The sequence below is a fragment of the Vulpes vulpes genome, chromosome 1 (assembly GCF_048418805.1).
Source record: "Vulpes vulpes isolate BD-2025 chromosome 1, VulVul3, whole genome shotgun sequence".
Taxonomy (NCBI): domain Eukaryota; kingdom Metazoa; phylum Chordata; class Mammalia; order Carnivora; family Canidae; genus Vulpes; species Vulpes vulpes.
The window spans coordinates 63,320,465-63,333,644 of NC_132780.1; positions in this window are offsets into that span (position 1 = coordinate 63,320,465).

Sequence of the window (13,180 nt, forward strand, 5' to 3'; positions counted from 1 at the left end):
CCAGGGTCCTGAGATCAAGCCCCAAGTCAGACTTCCTGCTCAGTGGGGAGCCTGCTTCTCCTTCTCCCCACTGCTTGTGCTCTTTCTAGTTATCTTGCTGTCTCTCCTTCTCAAATAAATAAATAAAATCTGAATATGTAATAAGTAACATCATTTTTAAGCTGCTTAATTAATAGCACTACAAAGCCCATCACCTCTGGTGATCTGATCCATTTTGCGCAGGCTATTAGGAAAATGATTGTTAATGACATACACATTTATTTGAACTTAGAGTTCATGCTATAGTCCTAAATCAGTTCAAAACTAGCAGCTACCTTGCTGCCATTATCCTTGTGAACTTGGTCTTTCTTTATGTTCCAAAAATAAAGGTGAAGCAGAGGACGTACTTTATAGTGTTGCGAATACACATGTCATATTTTAGCAGTCCATTGCTTTTGAGGTAGTCATTTTATATTTGAGGATGTTCCCACTTGGGTCCTGCCTCCCTAATATGGGAATTCAGATTCTGTTTCTCAGCCTTTCTTGAACTAGGATGGCAGCATCGGACCCAACCTCTACCAAGGAACCCATTCACACAAACTTTCCATTTGAAGGAGCTAAGGTGTGGGATTACTTTCCATCAAGGAAGGAGACAGCAGCTTTTAGAGCCTTGGTGGCCGTGCCCGTACCAGTGGGGCCCTGTACCCTGGACTGTGCCTGGACTCAGTCTGCATAGTTCCCATTCCCTCATCTCTCTAGGAATTCTGGAACGTTACCTAATACCCTTTAAGGAGCTGCATTTCTGCTCAAACTCATTATGGCAGGCTCTGTGCTTTACAACCAAGAACCATTTTCAGTAGCTGGTCCAGAAAGAGAAAGATCACTGAGATCATAGTTCATCAAAAGCATAGTAGGAAGCTGAATTTCAAACCCTGAATATTTTTGCCTATTTGGTAGAAGCTGTAGGAGCCTGTCTGTCTCTGTAACTCCTGAATAAGTAAAAAGAAAACCTCAGTTGGCCAGCTGTACCTTTGTTGGAACACGGTCTGTGTATAATCTGTGATGTTTAGCTGATTTGTTTATGGTCATTAAATCTGCCCTTTGTTTTGACACTTAAGCGACACAGCCTACAACTTAGAGTGTGCTGTAGATTCCTAATGAGTTTTTGAAACTGGCCCAGGATAAAGTTTATAAATGCAGATAAACAAAGCCCATCTACTTACGATGTGTGTGCTACTGAGGTTTTATATCTTGAATGTGCCATAATTTTATGTTTCTTCATCTTGGATGTGGCTGGGGAGAAGCATAAGACTATATTTATGGTAACAGTTTTCAAATTGTAACCCTCTTAGAATCTCCTGGGATTAGAACCATTCCTTTATCTCCTCTCTTTAAACAGGACACACCAGTGATTTTTTTTCCAATTTATTTAGTGATGTTTTGATGTGAAAGCAGAGAGTAGATCAACTAGGATTAGAATTCCCGAGGGCTTCCTACCTGTTGGAAGAGAAAATCTTCTTTGGTAGAATTTGTTACCTAAAATGCTGTCTGTAAGGTGGGATTTCTAACTAGACCAGATTGCTTCTGACTTGAAAGAGACTAGCACGTGTATCAGTTTGGGTGGGCTTGTAAGAAAAAGGGACCAGATCTTTTCTCAGTAAGGAAGTATTAGCTCCATTTTGACTAAAGGATGGTTCCATTGAAGCTTAGCAAGGTGGGGTAATATGGCCCAGCTAGCAGGTTAGCAGATGGCAGAAGCAGGTCCCAAACCCAGGCCTGCCTGCCTACAGAGCCCACGTTCTTTTCTGGACACCCCCCCCCCCCACACACACACACACCTCTTCCTTACCCTTGTCTCCATGTCTCTACCACTGGGGCTCACCATGTTGGTTCTGGGAAAGGCCATGTTGGCCTGGATATGGGCACTGCCTTTCCACAGCCACTGGCGGCTCATTTAACCCACGTCATGCTGACTGCAAGCAGATTCAGCCCTCTGAATGCTAAATGCAAATTTGACTCTTCCATCTCTAAGGCTTTCTCTGAATTTTCAGGGACCACGATTCTGTGGAATAGAGGTATCCCCAGGACAGGCTTCTTAGGGAACTGTATCCTCTGGATTTTGAATAACCACAAATGACAAGTTAAATTCTCTAATTCAATTGCTTTCTCAAATTTCTACTACAGGCCACCCCCTCATTATCTTTGGACCAGCCAGAAAATGAAACTGTAGCCGCTCAACCACCAGAGAAGGCGAGCTCTTAAGACACAGCAAACATTTTTTTCCCTTTTTAGTGAAATGAATTCTTTCCAGTTTTTAATTCTAATTTCTAATTGTAAGTAGGCAGAGATGCTGTAAAATTTTGACAAGAAACAGCACAGTTTCAAATGCATTGCACTCTGAAGTCCAGAGGACTCCAAATTAAATAAACTGTCTTTTAAATTACTTAATCAAATCACAAATCGCTTAATCAAATCACAGCTTAACAAGAATGTGGTTATTAATGAGAACTGGGCCTGAGTATCTGGGTGAATCAGGACCATTATATCTTTTTTTTTTTTTTTCCCAAAAGCTAAACATTGTCAAGCTTTTGAGTTAGTGGCTGAGCTCTGCATGCTTTTCTTCCCAGAATTCTCATCCTGCAGCAGATTTCAGGAGAGGCAGCCACCCGCCCTGAGGTCAAACAGGGCCTCTCCGTTGCCCTGACTGAAGGATTTTACCAAATCTTCCTTTATGTCTTCACGGCTTTGGACAGAGACCATTTCCACTCACTTTCCAATCTAACTCTGCCCTTTGATGTCTGTGCTCTGCTATTTACCTTCTGCCTCCCTGGAAAACTGAGCCTCTTGCGTGGAGGATCTATTTTGCACACCCCTGGCTGCCAACAGTCCCAGGCCTGTGGACCCCACCCTCACGTCTGTGTAATCCCCTCCTCGCCTCCGTCAATGCCTTGCTTCAGGCTTCTGTCATTTCTCACCTGGATGTCACAGAGACCTCAAAATGGTCTTCCTCCTCCCTCTCTAATCCTTGCTCCTCTCTGCTGTGTGTGCCTGGGCGGATGCTCCTTTGTGCCAGACACCTGCTGAGACACCTTTAAAGGCTTCTTACAACTTTCATGATGAATTGATTGCAGACACCTTAACATGCCTCCCCGGTCCCCACCAGAGAGAGGTCTTTTCTTGCCCTGCCTCCTGCATTCTCACCCAGGGCCCCATCCCTTGAGGACTGCTCACTTTCACCGGCCTTCCAGCCATGCCAGCCGTCCCCTCTTCTTTCCATCACTTTCCCTCTCCCTGCCATTTGGCCAGCATGCTCTTGGCTTCAGGGCTCGGCTCAGCATCAGCTGCTCGGGAGGCCTTCCAGGTCCTCGTCCTTGGGCCCCAGGGGCTCCTCCTCTGTGGCCCACTCTTCCCTGATGCCACTGCTCCCTTTCCTATGACACTCTTATCTCCCCTGCTGGACCTTGAAGAACTAGGGGCCAGCATCTTTCTCACCCTTGAATTCCAGAGGAAGCACAAGGCCTGACATGTAGGTGGTGCTGGATATATGTGTGAAGACCCACTGCCCGAGGGATGCTCAGAGGACTCCTTGCATCTGGGACCCTGCTCCCTGCTCCTCAGCCTACAGATCCCAGCATCGCAGCAAAGTCAGTCACTCCCGCAATCTCACTTACCAAGGTAAAGAGAGGAGTCACACACACACACACACACACACACACACACACACACCTTTGCTTTCCCCTTGCTTTAGCCTCAGGTGACACTCTTTCTTGAGACATTTCTAGCCTTTGTCTATTTGAGAGACTTTATCATATTTTATCTTTGTACCTCCAGAGCCTAGCACAAGACTGGCTCATAGAAAATAGTCAGAGGAAAAACACACTTTCATCTCCCAGGTGGGGAGTCTACCGTCCAGAGAGGCTACTAGCTTACCACCAAACACCCAGCTGCTAGCAGGTGTGAACCCACATATTCTAACCTCAGTCCCTACTCTGTTCCTTGGAGTGCCCTGCACTGTTGGGTGTGTGATATACTTTATAACACTAAAATTCATCTGTGAGAAAAGATCTGGGAATTTTTCATGGTGGACATGAGCTGGATTTATACAAGGATCAGCCTCTTTGTCCTCTCTCCCTTCCATTCATTCTCTTGATGTTTCATCCTCCTTGCAGACACTTTCCCAGAAGATGAACATGTGTATTTTAGGTGTCCTTGCCTTAATGTTACACTAGTTTATAAAAGTCTCTATCAATTCTAACTCAGAGCATCTGGGTAGCTTAGTTAGTTGAGTAGTTGACTCTTGACTTTAGCTCAGGTCATGATTTCAGGGTTGTGGGATTGAGCCTGCATCAGGCTACATTTGCAGCATGGAGTCTGCTTGAGGATTTTTCTCTGTCCCTCTCTCTCTTCCTCCCTCCCTCTGCTTGAGCATTCTCTCTCTAAAATAAATAAATAAATCTTTAAAGAAATCCTAAATAGAAAACCCAGAAATGGACCCTCAGCTCAACGGTCAACTAATCTTTGACAAAGCAGGAAAGAATATCCAGTGGAAAGAAGACAGTCTCTTTAACAAGTGGTGTTGGGAAAATTGGACAGCCACCTGCAGAAGAGTGAACCTGGACCACTTTCTTACACTATACACAAAAATAAACTCAAAATGGATGAAAGACCTAAGTGTGAGACAAGGAATCCCTCAAAATCCTAGAGGAGAACACAGGCAGCAACCTCTTTGACATTGGCCACAGCAACTTCTTGCTAGACATGTCTCCAAAGGCAAGAGAAACAAAAGCAAAAATGAACTATTGGGACTTCATCAGGATAAAAAGCTTTTGCACAGCAAAGGAAATAGTCGACAAAACTAAAAGACAACGTACTGAGTGGGAGAAGACATTTGCAAATGTCTTATCAGATAAAGGGCTAGTATTCAAAATCTATAAATAACTTATCAAGCTCAACACCCCCAAAATAAGCAATCCAGTCAAAAAATGGGCAGAAGACATGAACAGACATTTCTCCAAAGAAGACATACAAATGGCCAACAGACATATGAAAAGATGGCCAACATCACTCGCCATCAGGAAAAAACAAATCAAAACCACAATGAGATACTGCCTCACACTGGTCAGGATGGCTAAAATTAACAACTCAGGAAATGACAGACATTGGTGAGGATGCGGAGAAAGGGGAGCCCTCTTACACTGTTGGTAGGAATGCAAACTGGTGCAGCCACTCTGGAAAATAGTATGGAGGTTTCTCAAAAAGTTAAAAATAGAACCCAAGGAGACTAAATATTCACTTATAAAAGGAAATAGACATAGGGGAGTGGGAAAAGGACCCAAAATCTAGATCAGGAGGTTACCTGAATTTTGCCTCAGCTCAACTGGGCCAAGGGAAGCCCAGATAACTGGTTATTTTCGGGTATGCCTGTGGGTGTTTCTGGAAGAGCTTGGCATTTGATTTGGGGGGCTTTCCTGGGTCTCCAGCTTCCAGACTGCAGACTGTGGGACCACCCAGATTTATAATTGTATGAGCCAGTTCTTCATTGGTTTTATTTCTCTGAAGAACCTAATATATCATCCAAGTTCCAGACCTTCCTATAGGATTGATGGAGGCTCTGTTGCTTTGCATGCCTCTATAGGAGATGCCTCTTAAGGACAGCTCCCCAAATAAACTTTTGTGTGCATCAAGCTCCATCTCAGTGTTAGTTTCCTGGGAAACTCGTGTGCAGTCTTTGTAGTCTATATAGATAGTCTTTATGTGTGAATCTAAAGCCTAGCACACAGAACCTTTCACACACCCACCCACAGAATGTATTCCTTAGGCAAACAAAGATTATTCACAAATAATTATTATTCACAAATAGTTTTTCACAAATACATTATTTGCCGCACCCTACTTTGCTGTTCCACCTGCAGGGGGGCCGTGGAGAGAGGAGAGCCTGGGGGCTGGCATGTGTCTCTGAGAGTGTGTCAATCTGCATAAAAGTGTTCATTTTGAATTTTCTTTCTTTTTAAAAAAAATATTAGTCTTATCTCTTTCCTCGTGCCTCCTTTAACATTTATTATTATGCAGTGAATATAAACAGAGAGATAGGGTCAGGGACAGAGTGGAAATAGGCCAGAAATACATGGTTGGGTCAGAGGAGGGCTGTACTTTACATGGAGAGCATCCTATGGATTTAATTTCTGAATGGTTCCTGGGTTTACCTCCCTCCCTCCTTCCTTGTAATTTTCTCTGGCCTGTTGGAGTCCATCCGCCTCGCCTATATTACTACGGTGCTTCTCTGGCTTATTTCCTGTCTCCTGTCTTATCCCTTCTAAACAAACGTCCATATTACAGCCGGGGATCTGCAGTGTAAATCTGACCTGTTATACCACTTGTTTAAATCTCTGAGTGGCTGCCTCTGCTCCAAAGTTCATGCCTCCTTCATAGGATGGAGATTGTCATTAGGAAACAGGGACTATGTTTGACAGGCTCCCTTGTTTCTGGGTGTGACCATGTGGTTAGCTCTTGCCAATGGAATGTTAGTAAAAATGATGTAGGTCATCTCCAGACCATGGGTTTGAAGAAGTCAGCGTGGTTTGTCATGTTCTCTTCTCATCCCTTTTGGCTGGAAGCAAGGAAGACCCTGGGGTTGATGGAGCCACAGGACAGAAGGAGCCTGCGTTCCTGAATCACCATGTATAAGGGAGCTGCCCACTGACCAGAACCTTCTCCTTCAAATAATCATATGAGCAAGGAATAATTTTCTGTTAAGTGTAAGTATATATAAATATTTGAGGTCTAACTGGCACAGTAGGTAGCCTACCCAAATGAATAGACTGCTTATTACTTATTTGATAAAATTTTAAACTCTGTAACATGGCTCACAAGGTCCTGCGTGATTTAGTTCCCTCTTGCTTCTTCAGCTTCATCCTTGTGGTTAAGATTATAAGGCTCTGGAGTTTATCCACATGTGTCCATATTCTAGCTCTCTTGCTAGGTGCTTGGGTAAGGCACTTACCTTCTCTGAGTCTCCATTTCCCCTCTAGAAGAAGGAGATCGCATTCGTCAAGAGTTCTGAAGGGTCTGAAATTTCACTCTGCTTGAAAACCAGCCTGCCACACTTAAGTGGCAGGAGGCTCTGCTCAGAGAAAAAGGATGTTGTCACTCACAGCACAGCAGATGGTGTAGACTTCATGTCCGCATCACTTCCTCTTGTCCTCTTGTCACCAGGATCCCCCAGGTGACGGGGGGTGCAAGGCCAGATAGATGTTGCACAAACAGGGGGTTTGAATAATGGCTGGCAAACCCTGAGCTTGGGAATTCCAACTCTTTTTAGATGGGCCCTGAGCACATCTGTCTGAACTTGGCTCAGGCAGGAAACAGTATCTTTATAATAACAGACAAAGAATAATTTAGTAATCTGTCTCCATCTTCCCAGAGCGAGGTGTCTCCCGACCACATTACCTCCTCATTGGGTCACTGCGAGGGCTGAATCAGGTACCACCTAGGATGGCTTGGCATGAGATAAATCTGGTACGAAATAGGCCTTCATCAATGAGCTGTTGTAATCATGTCCTCCTGTTTTACCTACTTCTCTGTGAAACATTCTGGGCTGCTTTCATTTGCTCCAACGTGCTATGCTTTCTTTTGTCTGTGGGCTTTCGACCTCTTCCCTTCTGGAATATTTGACCCCACCCCTCACCCAATTCCTGCTTCTTCTCTGCTCGGTGCTCACACAGTTCACTCACTCTCCAAGAATTCTTGGTCTTTGAACACTTAGCAACCCTAAGTGTTGATGTTGTTTAGATTTCTCCAACTCCCTTGGAATGTAAGCTCTGGGACATTAGAGGAAATACGGAGCGACAGAAAGTGGCTCTGGCTAGCTTAAGGAACAGCGAGAATTTATTGGAAGTTTTCTGAATTATCTTATGGAATCAAGTTGGAACCGAACAGTCAGGAACACGGAAAGGGAAGGAACAGGTGAGTGTTTAGTGACCTCTGTAGCAGGAGCCTGCAGATCGATTACTAGACTCAGATCTTTGATCCCAGATTTCAGGTGTATCTTTTCCAAATTTCAAAGATCAGAAAGAGACTCAGAATTCAGCTTGGGTTAGGTGGTCACCCTGTATAAATCGGTTATGGTCAGTGGATGGAATTATATAATACAGGCAATACTTTTGGGGATCATTCCCAATGTAGAGAGCAAACTAAGCCGGTCACCTCCAAGGACTGTCTACCACTGAGAATATGCCCAACGTGTACTTTATTCCTGACTTCAGTCTTGCCTCCCCCATTGCTATAGGACTACTGTAGTATTATTATCTTTTCCACACTCTGTCGTGTGACCCTGGGGTCACCCTGGGGCTGGGCCCCTGCAAACCACATTTCTGCTCAGCTAGGTGGATCCCTGTCAGGCTCTGGCAACGGGGGCACCAGAAGAATCACCAAGGTTGGAGGTGGGAGAAAGGATTTGCTCCTTCCTGGTAGCTTCCTGTTTTTGTCAGCATGACTCCCCCGGCTTGCTTCTTCACCCCACAGTGCCAGTTCATTCCCTCGGCAGCTCTTGAGTCCGTTTGTAGTCTTTCCAACACTCCCAGAACTGGTCTCATCACGCTCCCTCAGAGACACTGGCAACAGCCAAGCAATGCCCCCAGCGGAGCATGGAGTCCCAGCCGCATGGGCCCTCTTCTCTGAACTTGGAGACACCAACACTAGCTGAGCAGCAGCCCTCCTCAATGTTAGGGGGTCTGGTACCAGAGGGTCCCCCACCAAAGCCCAGAGACATCAGCACTGGTCAAACAGCAACCTCTTCTCAGAGTTTGGGCTTTCAGCCCCTGGAACCTCCCCTCTGAGCTCCTGGGCATCAGAACCAGCTGCTGAGCTGGTCACTCTTGCCACCAAGAGAGCTTCAGTTCTCAAGAGAGTTTCTGAGTTTCAACCCCATGGGGCCCCTTCTCTACTCTCCTAAAGCTTTTCATCTCAGCAACCCCAGCCTCTCTACACCTGATCCACAGGGGTAACAGCTCCTTTCCTCGGTTTCTGCCCCTGTGATAATGTGTTGTTCTGTGCCCGACTTTTCATTTCCCTGGTCAATAATTCTTCACAGAGTATCGTCTTTATTGTATAACTGGTGTGATTTCTGTTTTCTGACTACGCCCTGACCGATATAAGGGGTGATTTTCCTAAAATAGAAATCAGATCATGTTACTCCTTTGCTTAAAATGCTTCAGCGGTTACACCAATGTTTATAGCAACACTATTCCCAATGGCCAAAAGGTGGAAACAAATATCCATCAGCTGATGAACTGGATAAACAAAATGTGGTATATTCATCCATAATGGGTTATTATTCAGCCTTAAAAAGGAATGAAATTCTGACACATGCTGCCACATAGAGGAACTTGGACAACACTATGCTACGTGAAATAAGCCAGACACAAAAGGACAAATATTGTATGAATCTACTTATACGATGTACCTACAATAGGCAAATTCATAGAGACAAAGTAGAATAGGGGTTACTAGGGGTTATGGGGCCGGGGAAATAGGGAGTTGTTTAGAGGGTACAGAGTTTCTGTTTGCGATGATGAAAAAATTCTGGAAATCAGTAGTGGTGATGATTGTCCAGCATTGTGAATATTCTCAATGCCACTGAATTCACTGAACTGTATCTTTAAAAATGGTTAAAATAGCAAATTTTATGTTATGTATACTTTATTACAGTGAAAAAAATCACCCAAATTACTTCAGTGACTCCCATTGACTAAACATTGGCACAGTGAGGAAAAAGATGTGTTGAACTTTCCTGAGAAATCTCCAGTTGTGGTGTTGCCCTGGCTTGTGCATTTGACACTCGTAATGGATGGGATACTGACTTTCATCCTAGAGGCACTGCTCCATATTTGGATGATATCTACTGCTACCACATGGGACATTGTCAGCTGGGACCGATTTTTCTCTCTCTTTGAGCAGTATTTTTAGGATCTCCCGAGATAACTTTGTCCAACAGCTTCCCACCAGACAGGATATTTAATACAATTATTTCTCTCTACATTGGCCTCAAGCTGAACTTTAGCACGGACATTCTTATCAACTCACTTTTTAAAAAAATTTTTTTTATTGGAGTTCAATTTGCCAACATATAGCATAACACCCTCAACTCAATTTGAATTCAAGCTGGCCATTCATTTGGTGTTTCTCTTTCTTTGTCACATTATTAAAATCCTAAGTTCCTGTGGGCGAAAATCTCACCACAATATGCAGAAGTAGGAAGCACTAGAACAGTGTAAGTGAAATATCTCTAGCCTAGTGCTTTGCTTGCCTTCTAAGAGTTAACTTTAACGTGAAGGATTTGGCACCACGGTATGTCCTAACACCCTCAATTGACAGAAGGTAATAGGGTGATAATAGATAGATTCAAGCCAAGAAGATTTTCCCACTGTTATCAATTCAATTTCAGTGAAGGAAGTTTCAGTGGCAATCATATTGCTCCCACTCTTTCTCTATCAAGGAATGAGTACAATTTAGATAGTTTGCCTAAGAGTAAAATAATATCAACAAATGTAAAACCAGCCCGATACTCTCATTTTCTTGGCGAGGCATATCAAGATATGCTAGCGAGCTGTCAGAGGCTGTAAATCTAGCTAATCTCCCTTGTAGCTCTTTCTAATCTATCTCTTCAGCTCAGAGAAGAACCATGTCCCCTGCTAATTCTATGTTAGGTTAATTGGAGTGGCTGTGTAATATTCAATTGAGATTACCTCCATAAAATTTATTTGTAAATTTTATTCCTTAAGTAGTGACAGAGTGAGATAGTCCTTTTTTTTTGGACTTACTGCAGCTAACATCCCCCTAAAGGTGAAAATATGTTTAAGGCATTTGGATTTATTAAGGAAAGAAAAATATAGTCACAAAACGGAAAAAGAAGAGAGAGAGAAAGAGACAGAGAGAGAGGGAGGCAACAGCATCACTTAGCTTCTAAAGTGAGGGTTGGATTTTGGATGACCTGTAAGGAAGCTACTTCCTGAATCTTTTCATCATAGACTCCTAGGGCCTCAAGACATGCTGAGTGGCGTGAATGACACAAAGGAGGGAGGAGCTGCATTTTCAATACAGTATCCTTAGCCGTTTCCAAGCTCCCCTCACACTGCATTAGATGACCTGCAGCAGACAATTAGAGGGACTCATGGAATGACTCTGGGGGAAGAGTTCCTGCATTATTCTCCAGCCCTGGGACACAGTGGCAGGGACTGTGTGACAGATCTGGTGTGGGGAGGGGCAATATGATTCCCTGCAGCAGCCCCGTTGCAATGGCTAGTGGATAGAAGTCCAGACACTGGAGCCAGCCTTTAGCTCCAGTAGGCAGTAAGGTCTTCAGAAGTCACATAGTCTTCTCTTCTTTCCTATCTATCCAGTGGGGATAAAAAATGCCTGCCTCATAGGATGATTTTGAGAATTTAATGAGATAATATATAATTAGGCTAGTGCCTACCATGTAAGAAGCATTCGATAATTGTTAACTATTTTTTTTGTTGTTGACACTCTTCTCTCAAACTCAGAGTCTCAGGGGACTGGTGTTGGAGATGGCCATAAATTGTCTCATGAGAAAGGAAAAGAGAGTGAGTGCTAAGAGAGTGGGGCCTTGGAGAGAAGGATGAAACACCACTCTCCCACCTAGGGATGGGTTGGTACTGGTCATTTAACCTATACAGAGAATGCTCATTTGCCAACTAATTTCTTTCTTTTTATTTTATTTTATTTTATTTTATTTTATTTTATTTTATTTTTTTTATTATTTTATTATTTATTCATGAGAGACACAGAGAGGTAGGGACATAGGCAGAGGGAGAAGCAGACTTCCCGCAGGAAGCCCGATGTGAACCCCATCCCAGGATCCCAGGATCCATGACCTGAGCCAAAGGCAGATGCTCAACCACTGAGCCAACCCAGGTGCCCTTCATTTGCCAACAAATGTCTATTTCTAAATCCTCAAGGCAATGGAATCTAATGTTTAAAATGTGATTAGAACTGGTGTAGTTGAGCAAGGAAAAGCATCAGGTTCCCCCTACTTGCGTAGGTGTGGTAATGGCATAGGGTAAGGGCTAATGGAACAGACTTTGGAGCTGAAGTGTCTAACTGAATAACCAGCTCCACCAATTACTGGCCAAGTTCATTGGCAAGTTATACAACATCTCTATGCAATGGTTTCCTCTTCTGAGAAATGGGGATAATAATAGTATCTGCCTTGTCGTATTGTTATGATTATTAAGTGAGTTAATAACTGAAAGCAGTGCAAATGTTTTTTTTGGAATATAGTAAGTGCTATACACACATCTATAGCTAAAGATTTTACAGCAGTCGTAATTTCCATGTGAATTTATTATCTGCAACTTCAGATCTTTAGAGGAGTTTAGGTTGGAAGTATTCCCCAGTGCAGCAGTATTTCTGAATAACCTTGAGTTTGGATTTCTGATTCTAGAACTATGTACACAGTGAGTGTATGTGATTCACCGGTGACTGTTTAATGTGTTTCCCAAAGAGGGAAATAGAAAGAGAGGAAGAAGGGAGAGGCAACTCTGCCTAGTGAAAATGAACCAGATGGTTAGAGAGACGCATAAAACACTTTCAGGAGGCAGGAAAGAAGAAAATGATCAGAAGAGGATCAATAAGAGGTAAGATGAGTACCAAAGCTGGGCAAGGGGACTATTTGGTGAAGTGGCTTAAACCAGTTTGGGATGCTGGGAGACAGAGTTGCTAATAAGATGGTAGCATACGCAGCAAGGCATACGCTTGCCCCCTCTCCCACTCCTCCCTCCCATGATGCCTTTATATTTTTAGCCTGTGGGGTTGGAATGATGAATGCCCAAGTGGAAATAATGTTGGAAGGAGATTTTTCTTGGCAAAATGGCAGTAAGGGCTGCCAAGTATTTTCTAAGATGTAAACAAATCATCCTCCTTCATCAGGGAAAGATTAACACATATTATTCCCGAGTCAATGTGGGATTTTCACCTTCTGCAATTTGCAATTTGAATTCTACCCATCATCATGGGTTTTTACAACCTCCTGTGCATTAAGCACTCCATTGCTCTGAGAAATCATTGGTGTTCCAGCTGCTAGAATCAAATAATCAGGCACAAGTCAGGAAATAAAAATTTTCTACTCAAGATAAGCAAGTTATGGGGTACAGTGGCAATGGTACCAACTTGGGATTTGAGTTTT